The sequence below is a fragment of the Silurus meridionalis genome, chromosome 2, assembly GCF_014805685.1.
Source record: "Silurus meridionalis isolate SWU-2019-XX chromosome 2, ASM1480568v1, whole genome shotgun sequence".
In the NCBI taxonomy this organism is placed as follows: domain Eukaryota; kingdom Metazoa; phylum Chordata; class Actinopteri; order Siluriformes; family Siluridae; genus Silurus; species Silurus meridionalis.
In genome coordinates, this window is record NC_060885.1 from 31,462,034 (window position 1) to 31,474,620 (window position 12,587).

Below are 12,587 nucleotides of genomic sequence, written 5' to 3' on the forward strand. Positions count from 1 at the left end.
CAATTTTCGAAGCAATCAATTTCTCGTTATAATCCACTGCTACACATCTCCCTCTCACAAGGACGAAGATTAGGGACAAAAGGCGATGTAGCCACACGTCAATATATCGGAAACAGCCCCATTTACATCTGATTACAGGTGTATCATTGCATGACATGGCACATGTGTACAGAAACACCTTTAACCTATATTTAGTGTATAAGCCTTGCATTGGTGTTATCCTACGTGCTAACGCTAACAAAGCCGAAAACGATTTTCAGGTTACATCCATTACAAAAGCAATGGCGTATTCAACACGAACATTAACGATCGCGTCTCTGTAACACGCCCATATATGTCTTATAATAGACATTTGAGAAAAGGTCACAGACGTGTTATGACATACATGTGACAAACATCACAGTCATCCCTGACATTGCTTCATGGTTAATTAACGACTTTGACATCCAGACATCTTAAAATAGAAATGAAAAAATAAATAATGGCACCCTCGACCAGCGGTTCGTCGCTGGAAGATCGGTGTCATTCGTGCGATGAAGCTGACATTCATCAACGGCGAGTCGAATCAAACATCATTTATAGCACTAAGCTTTTAAGAGAGTGCTCCCCCTGTCTCTAATCTGGTCTATAAACGCTTCTTCACACGTCCTCGGATCGATCCAAAGGTTCTATATTAACTTGCTCAAATTGAGGAATCAAAGGTGCTTTAAGACACCAGAGAAAGCAGGTTGAGAGATTTATGTACGTCAGATAAATGAATCAGTTCATGAGTTATACAGGACGCATCCACTAGTGCGCCATCGTAACCCGCTTTGAGTAAATATTAGGCAAAAAAAAAAGAAAAAGAAAAAAAATTTTATGAGGTGGTATCAAAAGTTTTTGAGACTGGCTCTGTTTACACGAAAGTACTTTATGTATCTACGTTTACAAACCATGACCTTACAGAGCCCCCAGCGTTCCTGCCACTTCTGGAAAGTGTCCTGGAAGTCTTCTTTTCGAAGCGTGTCCAGCGCCTTCTGTGATTCGCGCCGGATCTTCACAGCGGTGTCAAAACGGAGACCTTTGTGCTGGACCTTTATCTTCGGGGAAAGGACAGAGTCTGCGGGAGCCAAATCTGCTGAGTAGGGTGGGTGCGGAATTGAGATTACGTGGATTGTTCTCCGACTATCATCGTGCATCGGTTGCTGAACGGTTTCGACATTTTCGGGGGTTGAGCTCGTCGAAGGTCTTGCTGATCTCTCGACGTCATCCAGGGATGTTCTTTCTTTCTTGAAGCGTGCGTGTGCCGCTCGAAACATCAGCATCGGCAGCATCGCCGTACGTCAAACGTATGTACATCATAACTTGCTTCAAATGGTGAAATCGCACACATAGTAACGCACCAGTTAGCACCATTATTTACTACCATCTCGAAACTTTTTAACACCACCTGTATAGTAACAATTATATAACACCCTGTATACTTTTTAATGACCTTAATTTAAATGAATCTGGAATTGTTTATGTTTAATATTTAGTGAATTAAGAAATGATATAATGACCTTGGTTTTTTTAATATAAACATCTAGAACCTGAAAAAGGCAAAGTTGCTAATTATGCATCCTTCCGATTTATCATTAGGCCCTTTTGCAGCACATCAGATATATAAATATACATACATACAATAAAACAAACACTAGCACTGTCTCTGAGACATCTTTAATCAATGAGCTTCGGCTTATAATAAAACAATTACACTCCAGCTGAGTTCCCGAAACAAACTGATTTCGTTGCTTTCTTTGCTTATTTTCCATCGTTTTGTTTGGTACGTGAAAATAATTCTAATGAATCTGTAACAAAGCTACGGGTTTTCAAAAGATTTTTTTAAAATTCAAAAAAAAAAAAAATTAAAAAAAGATACGCAACCACGGCATGCGGCAACACCCAATGGACACAAGGTACGCTTATCACCTTGAGCATGCATCTCCCTAAGTCTCTTGGATGGAGTTATCTCTAGCAGGAAGGCAGTATTCAAAGACGCTCACTTCAAGTCAATTTCATGCATAGGCTGAAAAAGGACAATCTTTAAGCCTGGAGCAGCTTGTCCCCTTTAGAAAGGCAGTAATAAGCCTATGGGACCTCAGAGAGAGAGAGAGAGAGAGTCAGAGAGAGAGAGAGACACCATCCACAGTGCTGAAGTATGCTGAAGGCTAGCTGCCACATTCTCCTTCAAATGGAGGGATGGGTCGAAATGTGAAGATCTAAGGAATGCTAAGATGAACACCATTTGCAAAACATTTGACCATGTGCTAGGTGCTTTCAGTAGTGCTTCCTTGATTGATCACTCACTCACAATTGGTGGTTCAGTCTAAACCTGCAGATGTGAATTTCCAGAATGTCTAATCACAGTTCTGCAGTGAAAAAAGCAGTGCTGCTTGGTGGAAGTAGATATCTTGACAACATTCCAAAGCCACAAGTAATGCAAACTTGTGCACCAAATGGAAATATTATATAACCAGGCCAGTTGCGGACCAGAGCATCTGTGAAAAGGTATAGATTTTTATTACATCTAAGCAGGAGCCAGACCTGAGCCACATGTGTCCAGTGAAGGTTGAAAACCAGTTGATTTGAACAGGTGAAATCAGGTGTGGTACCAGTTTGGATGTAATAAAATCTTGGTCCATAGACAGCCGTGAAATAGAGTGAAGCCAAAGCATCATGTTCTAGAGGCCTGTCCAGCTATCAGGAGTTACCTGGTAAAGGAGGTCTATAGTTGAATGTCCAAATATTTCCAAGATCTAAACTACCTCCATCCTTTGGAAACTTCTTGGTCCACCAGCTTCTTGAAAAGATGAATTGTTCACAGTGAGATCAGTTGTCAGCACGGTGACCTGGGTGGATTCTGTGATCATTCGTTGTAACTTGATGGCTGGTATAAATTACTGTCATAATATTAAAACAAAACACCAGAAAACAAAACAGACCGAATGGATGGTACCCTGGATGGTACCTGCTTTTGGTACCTCTGTCAGAGTAGATTTCCCAACCTGTATAGGAAGCAGCTGTGATGTTTATTACTCTGCTGTGGAGAACAGCTTTGATATTAAACGTGACCCGAGCATTTTGTATACTTTTTTGCAGTACATATTGATGTTAAGGGTAGAGTGCCCCCAGAGTCCCCGTTCAAACCTGAGGTCAAGACCCCGTCTGTCTGAGTTTAACACTAGGCTTTTTGTTTTAATTCCAAATTCCACTTGTCCTTGTCATGGGCTGGCGATCCCATACTCATTGCATTCCACAAATCATTATCAGGGTTGCTGGTATAGGCTCTGATTATGATTAAACCATAACTGAAGATGGATGAATGAAAGAAAAGATCGGTATTTAAAGTGATAGCATGAATCATCATCAACATAGCAATCACATTGAATCATCACCTGTTTTGATCATATGAGTCTAAGCCAAAAATCGATTAAGTAACATATGAAACACAATGTTCATCAGACAGCTAATACAACAATATCATGTTTTTCCAATTTAAAAAAGCAAAGTTAATGTCAATGGTGTCTCAGCACCGTTCTAAGCGATTGGCCAGTATCACGTTCAAATCCTAGGACTGTCCTAAGACCTCACGAATGGCCCTTAACCCTCCGTTGCTTAGCCGCACGCTTACATTTTACCCTGCTTGCATAAAAGTGAATAAATGAATAAATAGAAATGCAAATGGAGCTCGAAGGTTGAAGTTCTGAGAAAGCTCTAATCCCAGCTCTGCAAAAAACGAGTTCCTATTGGGTCCTTGGCTTCGGTTTTAGCTTTGATTGCATTGTGCCTTAAATAAATGAATATGGGTTTAAATGGCACTTTGCTAATGAAATCTCTGTTTCCTGCTGAGTAAATAATATATAAGGAATTGCACCTAACAGACCATAATCGACACGGGTGGTGTAATACTCATTTCATAAAAAACAAAAGTTATGGTTGCCACACCAAAGTACATCACATTCTGCAGTAATTTGGCACCAAGTAAAATACAACTTCTAAATTTGTTCAACTTTTTTCCCTTTCTTAGTAATTTCTCAATGATTTGCAGCTTTGTCGAGTGAATCCAAAAAGTAAAAAATCTCCCCACAAGCCTGAGACTCCTTTCACAAATACGAAATAAATATCCCCTGACAGGTTCACCATATCAACAATGATCTGCTTTCCATTATCAAACCACAGCATTTCTTTTTCATATTTCCATAGATCCATTTATTACCAGGTGATTATTAGCCCCAGTGACACGAAGTCCATGAGAAACCTGATGTACAATAACATTAGAAAAACGCCCTCATGGCACAAAGCCCGATTGCCAGTGCTATTAGAGAAAACAAATCCACTCCTTCTGATTCAAGAATACAGTTGGTCAAATCAAACCCTATTTTCGTGCGCTGGTTATAGAACAGACTTTGTGTTGTCATAAAGGGGAAAAAAAATTATTAATAATTTAAAAAGTGTACACAGAAAAGCTAGGCTACATTACATCGCTGGTAATTACCGTTTCCTTCCCGAACAATAACATCAGTTGACAAGCAGAGGGTTCAAAATGGCGTTCTAATAAAATGCCAGAAGTGCACGAGGTTGTGGAATGCTGTTTTCTGTGACAGAAGGGAAGAGATAAAGAGAAAGATGGTCAATTTAGAACAAAGGGAACTGATAGCAGGGAAAATGCGTAAATGCCCTTTAATTTATCCACAGGAAAAATAGCAACGGTAGCGGATTGAATGGCGTTTCATTCATATTACTCTCAGGTGTGCAGTCGACAGCGATGCCTTCATGAATCAAGCCGGTTGAAACCAAATAAATCAATAAATAAATACATACAGCGCAGCCGTACATCTCTACATGGGCGTCAACCAGAACCCGATTTTTGTATCCAACCTACAAAAGTACATGGATATTAGGATAACCAATACGGTTATCTGTGCTAACAATCTGTATCGAGTGGCGCGAAATATCCGAGTGCCGATTTTAACGAGGCTTTGTTCTGCTGCGAGAGCCTAGAGATATTTATCAGAAGCGTATGAAATTTTCATACGGTGTAAAACATTCCCTTTCATCCTGCAGCCCGAGCTGCGGTCCGGGCAGGAAGCGGTGTCTGGAAGCTCCACGGGAGAAAAAGCACTGAGGATGAAAGCAAGGAGACAAGGAGAAGTCTGGGCCGTGCCTTCGGGTGACATGGGCTGAAAAAAAACCGAGGCGGCCACCTGGAGCCCCCCCCGGTAACTTGAGATGATATCTCCTGCACTAACAGACAATGTGGAACTCACCGATGATTTCATACATGAGATTTTGAAAAGTGGCCTCTAGAATTGTTGGGACATTCAAAAAAAAAAAAGATTCAGGCAATTATCCAGTTAGGCGAACTGATGAGATGCAGGGTCGAGAGCTTCGGTTGATAGCGTATCCAACATTATCGTGTTTTGGCATGGTGGCTGGTACTTGGTGAGCTGGAATAATTACTCCAGCACTGACAATCTCCCTAAGATTTTCATTTCCTGAGTACTAGGACAGTCTCCGAGATTTACACAGTGTCAAAAGAGAGTAATTTCAGCTGTGGAAGGCTGCGACAACTAAAATTAGGACTTTTGACAACCGTGGTGAGCAGAGAAAACCTCAAAATGCACATCACATGAAATCTTGAGGCTGACAATAGCTGGACACCGTATCATTTTCTACTTCTTTTGGCCGAAAACAGGAATCTGAGACGATAAAGGAGACGAAAAGCTGATATGATACATTAAAATATAGATTTGAAGCAGCTACCGATACAATTCCCCCCTATAATGATGCAGTGCGAACCAATGTCGGTTTGATTCAACACAATGCCATTAAATGCAATAGGATCCAATAGGAAAAAAATATGCTATGCAATTCAATATGCTACGGATAGTTCGCGTATATCTTTAACATATATAACAAACGACATATAATACATTTTACTTAAATGCTTTCTAAAGCAGGGCCATTTCACAAACAGGCCTTTGTAGTGAAGAAAAAAAGATTAAAGGAAATTCAGGAAGACGCAGCTCTACCTCTGCCATGTAAATCTGTATTTTATGTGACTCTCAGTTGCGATACTTCGTATTTACGTAGCAGAGGCAGTGCTGAAAGAACGCGCTCGAGAAACAGTTTAGAAATCGATCTACATATCAAATCATTTCTAAATAACTAAAGTATAGAGCATCTACTAATATACAAATAAATCTGCTTTTTGAAAATGTGTTAAAAACGATGAATTGTGATACAAATGCCAACTTGTATCCGAAAGCACGTGTTTTCTAAGCGTCATGGGGGGATGTTTCGCTCTTCAAGAATGACAATATTGAGAGGTGTGTTGTGAAAAAAATGTTTATACAATCTTTTTTATTTCATTTTTTTATGAAGGGTGCCAATAATTCTGCAGACACAATGACTATATATTGAAAAAAACTGTGAAAACCGTCCAATTAGGCGTCTTTTAAAGGACATGCCGCGTATAAGAATTTAAATTTATCTTCATTATTAATTCTAGGCATAAAATAATCAACAGGAAAAAAAAAAGTGCCGTCTCGTCAGAGTTGCACCGGATTAAAGTCGACTGGTTTAGTGGCATAATTTGAAGCAATTAAAGTGGCGAAGTCTAAATGACGTGACGAGAATCGACAGACCAACGAGATTCGTGTCTCGTAAACACCCTGCGGTAGCTTGTAGAGGTCCAGTTTGCACATTGAATCCAAGCTGTAAGAACCTCTGGATAGCCAGACGCTCGGGCGTGGCGTCTTGTCTCTTTCCACTAATTCTCATTAAAATCCAGACACTCGCCCCCCTGGTTTTTTTGTTCTTTTTATCAGCAAACTGTGTTTTTTTTATTCCTTCCTACACTCTTCTAAAACATCCTTAAGCTCCAAATGTTCTGTGGTTTCAGACTGAAACAGGAAAACAAATACACAAACACAGACAAAAAAACCCACATAATTTTGCCAATTAATTCTCAAGGTTCTAAATATTGAGAGCTGCCCTTGAATGAGTGAATGCATGTGTGTGTGTGTGTGTGTGTGTGTGTGTGTGTGTATAAGTGCACACTCTGACTGGTCTCCAGCTCATTCTCATTCTCCCCCAGTGCGTCTGCTCCGTGCCCAGCACAAGGGGCTCATTGTGGCCGTTGGTGGGGCGCCATGTCCTTTAAGACTCACTCAGCTCTCCTCTCCTCTCCCCAGACTCATCAGCTTCCCTCAGCATCACCGTCCGATTAACCCTCTTATACAGGGGAGCGCGTGCCAAGCCTCAACCTTTTTAGCAACATATAAGTCGAATTCTGTAGACTTTCCTCAAAGCAGAAGCTCGGGAGCAGATCGGGACGCCAATAGTGTCCAAACTGCATTTGTTTCAACCCACAATGACCCATCTTATCATCTTAAGCCCAGACTAAATTGAGAGGGTTGGACTCAAGAATGATGAGGTTTGGTGTGGATCTGCTACAAAAATTGCCATAAAAAGCAATTCATGGCAAAAAAAAAAACTCATACTCAAAAGTAGATGCTGAATTATCCAGATGTTTTTAAATCCATCTTAAGTTTGGTCAGTATCATGAACAGGAACTCAGAAGCATCCAATCTCAAAAGGATCCACTCTTGCTACATACTTTCGTCAAAAAAATCCCACCATTTTGAAGGCTCTGCCTATGTAATAATGCTAGCTCTATTATGGTCGTTGAGAAAACACGTCCTTGTCGGGCACTGCACCAGTTTACAATTGCTGCTGCTAATCAACAAACTACAATGGCTTTCTTTGTGTGCAGATGATCCTGATGTGTTTCTGAAAAACGTCCCCTAGTCTGCAGATCATTTATACAAATGAGAAGTGAACACATTCGATGTTTTGGGCCTCCAGGGCAAAATTCGACAAATAGGCGTCCTGGCATGGTTGTGATGCTGCGTTTTTTGCTAGTCACGCTCTTATTCTTGCAGAAATCCATATCCTTAATGAACAACACGAGATACAACAGTGGAAAGAGAAAAACTTCCTGAGACTTGAAACCATGTAAGAAACCAGATATTACATGGATTATGAAAACAGATATTGAACAGTTCAGTTTGGTGTAAGTGTATCCAGTAGGAGCATATTATGGGAAAGAGTCCTTGAACTGTCTTTCTTTTTTACAATTTCAGCAGCGGTTCTTTTGTAACAAGCCCACAGTATAGAAGCGAGATCATGGGCATAAACCATGGGCATTTTTTACCATCTTAAGAATGTCCTTGATACCCTCGTAATACCTTTTCAACCTTTTACCCTGAAGAAGCTAGGCCATGTAACGCAGTATTAAAATGCAAAGCATGATTCTGTACTTCGGTGGAAAATTTGCGCCCATTACCGCCTTCTCTCCAGGTCTAACCCGAGAGCAAAAATCACCGGATTGAATTTTCAAGCAAAAAAAAAAAACCTTTCATAGACTCAGTATCTGGCAAGCATTATTCACAAGTATTGATTTCACCACACCAAAAAATCTCAAACTAAACTCTCATGTCGTCAACGGTTGCCGCAGATGTTAATCATGTCATCACCTGAGATGATTGGTTAAAAAGAAATGGCTCTTCCTCTCTTCCATAACTTCTCCTGTGGTGTACCCAGAGCTCTCCCTCTCAGTAAGATCAGTTCGATGGCTTTATTAAAATTGCATGCTGCTTATCTCCACCTGTAATGCCATTACGATTCAAATATGCAGACAGGCAGCGAACAATATTGTAAAGCAGCACACACTCTGGTAGCCCATGCATGATCCTGAGCCATGCATCAGATATCAGACTATCAGATATGAAACCAGAGTTTTCGCTAGGAGCGCCGCAGAAATGATGTCACGTCAATCAACTTCAATAGGACTTGTCCAAGATATTTTACTAAACTTTTTATTATATTTTTCTTTAATTTTTTTCCAAAGTTAAAACCTTTTAGTAACCTTTAACCCTAACCCTCACCTTAACCCAACACACATTTAGTTCACAAAATCCTTTCTTTACTCGGATATTAAAAAAATAAATTAATAAATGTGGTTTTTAATCACTAAATATTTTTCCGATGCGCCACGTCTCAAATCAGCCCCAAAATCCGCCATGAAGCATCCGGCAATTAAATCCATCCGTGTTGAAACATACAATAGCGAAATTTCCGTTTGGTGTCCTGATGATTTATGTTATTTTAAACACCATAATTACTTTCAAACATTTACAAGAATATTTGGTTTTCATGCTGTGTTGAGTTTGGTTTCACTAATAATAAACATATGCTCCGCCCCCCACTCGCCCACTGCCACATACTGTGTATAATTTATACATTAAAATGCTTTGTTTTGCTAAATGATGTACTGTAATTGGTTAAATTCTTAAAACAGTATACTTCCCCATACTGATCACCATTCGTTAAGATTCCTAAGCAGGGAAGGCCGTGTCTCGACTATTTTCAGGTTACAATGAGGTCATCGGAACGCATTTCCATCGTGAGTCAGGGATTACTGTACATGATTATTGATTGAATGGATAGGACGTTTGTGTTGTGATTTTAGTGGTAATGAACCAGTTCCTCAAATTTACCCCAAGAAGCAGCATCATATAAACCAATTAGCTATCAAAGCCAAGTCCAGAAGAAGAGTAACATCCTACCGAGTAACATCAACATAATTACCATTTTTATAGATACACACAGATAATCGATTAAACAATTAAGACTTTTTCAGCTTCATGTTGTACTTCGAGAAAGCTGAATATAGTACGTGTCTCCTTAACGCAGTGCTCAGATCAAGCATGATCTGAAACCAACAAAAAACTGATGATGATTCGGCTGCAGTTCGATAGAGAAGAACATCCTTACCTGAATGTGGTCGATTCAGAGTATACAGTCTGAGAGACTGAGCTTGTGAATGGGGGGTTGTGGGTTCAGAGGGTGCATTTGAGGTTTCTGAACCAAGTCCATCACTATTGTAGAGGCATGCTGCATCTCCTCCACTCAATCACCTACTGTCTCACTGGCCAGAGTGCCTGGATCAAAGTCAGGCCTGTTCCCACGCACAACCGATTACCTCGAGTAAGCTTTATGGATGTGAGAACATGCGTTGTATGGAATAGCTACAACAGGTTAAGAGGCAAAAGATGTGTGTATGCTTTTAACGGTGTGTGAAACTAAATTTGTACTGCATATAATGTGTTTTGATCTACAGTAGGATATATATGTGTAAGCAAAATTGTGAATGTGAGGGGAAAAAAAAGCTAAATACCACGTAAAGGCGTGTGTTTGTGTGTGTGTGTGTGTGTGTGTGTGTGTGTGTGCTGGCTGAGTAAATGTGAGGGAATTTGGCAGGGTAATGAGTTGTCGGATGTGTTTTGATCAAAATCGTGGTGTTTACAGATTTCCACATTGGTGTCATTTGACTTGAAAATACTTCTGTGCTCTCTCTCTCTCTCTCTCTCTCTCTCTCTCTCTCTCTCTCTCCATCGATCCTTCTCCCCCCCCCAGCCTCCACCCCTCATTATAATTCTCGGCAGGTTTTAACCGAGGCAGCCTGTCCCTGCGAAAGTGGCACATTTAAGTAAAAACAAGCCGAAATGCTCACATCAATCCTGCCAGCAGATCACATCAACACAACTATCTCCTTCAGTGACAGAAAGGAAAAAAAACAAGAGACAGAGGACAAACGCAGACAAATTTACCCTCATGGTTATACGGGCCGCACGAATGCCTGAAAGACAGAGGGTCAAGATTTCTCCTTTGTCTTTTAGCACGTATTAATGTACTCTGCTGCCACACGGAGCGTTCGGTGAGACCCGAATCGGTGCTCGGGTCAAAAAAACAATAAAAAAAAAAAATGAACGTGGCCTCGTTCCGCTACGGCGAAAGAAAGAAAATGGAGCTGCTCACCTCCTGATGCTTAAACTTGTATGGAGATGATTTTTTTTTTCTCTAAATTCTCCATGCTGATTTACTGATGTCTTTTGCTCTGGTATTGCTTCTCACTAGATTTCTCTCTCAAGCTAGCGATGCCTGCTGGGAAATAAAATGTTCATCCGACACTGACCAGGTTAGAGATGTTTCGAATGGAAAATAAATATTCGAAACTTGATGTTTGATCAATATGGGGAAACGAAAGCGCAGTTCCAGCGAATATCCAGCGAATCGGAATTGAAACCGGTTTATACTGGTTAAAGTGGTGCTGGATTAGTTTCTTAATAGGCATAGAAGTTCATGTACCATTTACCGTGCTTGCTTTCTACCCCCTTGGCACTCTTTGCCTTATCCTCCTTGTTTTCCACCTCTCTGTGTCTTACTCAATAACATGACTTGGTAGAACAGGAGACTAGGGCAGGACAGTATGTGTTTTCGTGTGTGTGTGTGTGTGTGTGTGTGTGTGTGTGTGTGTGTTGCAGAGGGGAGCTGTACCTGACTGCTTTTGCCCTGGCTGACTCTAATTGGCGGTGTCATGGTGCCAGAGTCACCCGGGGAGCTGAGGAGAGCCGGCGGGGTAAAATTAAACAAGCATTACATGTCAGGAGTGTTTACTCTCAGAGCCGCTGTCAGCGTGCTCCTGTTTATCTGCTCCACAATTACCCTGCGCCCCCCAGGGAACCCCGCGGGGCAGGACAGAGCGGGGAAGGGCTCCCTGTAAGGGCGAAACTATAAAGTGATGCTACTCCCTATCACATTTCCTCCGTCTCTTGATTGCTCTGCCATCTGGGCGCACACTTCTGCCATCAGGAGGATCCCCGAGCATCGAACAGAGACTTCTGGGAACTTCCTTATCCAGACTGTTCATGCTGGTTTACTTTTGGATGGATTTATACACTTTACAATTAGAAGACTTCGCTCTGTCTGTCTATCCAACCTCCTAACTGTCCATCCCAAGATTAAACTTTCCTGCCAATCCCACTCTCAACAGCATTATGCTGGTCACCTCGTAGTTCTCTAACAGCAATGAAATGTGGATGACAATCGCTAACAAATTACCCCCATAAATATTCATATATATTAGGGGTGTAACGATACATGTATTCGTACTGAACCATTTCGATACAGTCGCTTCGGTACTTTGCAAATGTGTACCGAATGCAATGCTTGTTTTACGTGCGGTGACCTAAAGTTTCCTCAGGAACATATTAAGTGTCGAACCGCGAGTTTGATTAGTCTCCGCCTCCCACTTTTTCGACCGCAGTGTCACCGCGGTTACTCGATGCTTAATGGAAACACGATTTGTAATACGCAAGTACGAAAACTCAGAATTTGTTCTGCGACCGTGCAAAATCGCTGCCACTTCCGTTTTTACGACGTTCAGCTTCAAGAATTTCTCTTACAAATTAAAAATTCTGACGAATGAAGACATTTTGACTAAATAATTAGGTTGAATGAATAATTTAATTACGTGGGTGTGTTTCTTAAATGCAGACATTTCTTAAAATATGCTGAAATAACTAGAACAGTTTGGAAAATTCAATATTAAACGTAAAACACATTTGATTAAATCTATTTAATTTGTGCATATTTAATCGATTACTATATTGATTTAATTGAGTAATCGATTAAATATGCACAAATTAAATAGATTTAAT

General features: G+C 40.7%; 1 protein-coding gene across 1 annotated transcript in view; it reads right to left on the reverse strand.

Annotated features, from left to right (window-relative positions):
- Positions 1-12,587, reverse strand: part of LOC124377713 (MAM domain-containing glycosylphosphatidylinositol anchor protein 1) — a 178,750-nt gene that overhangs the window by 100,072 nt on the left and 66,091 nt on the right. The window lies entirely within an intron of this gene.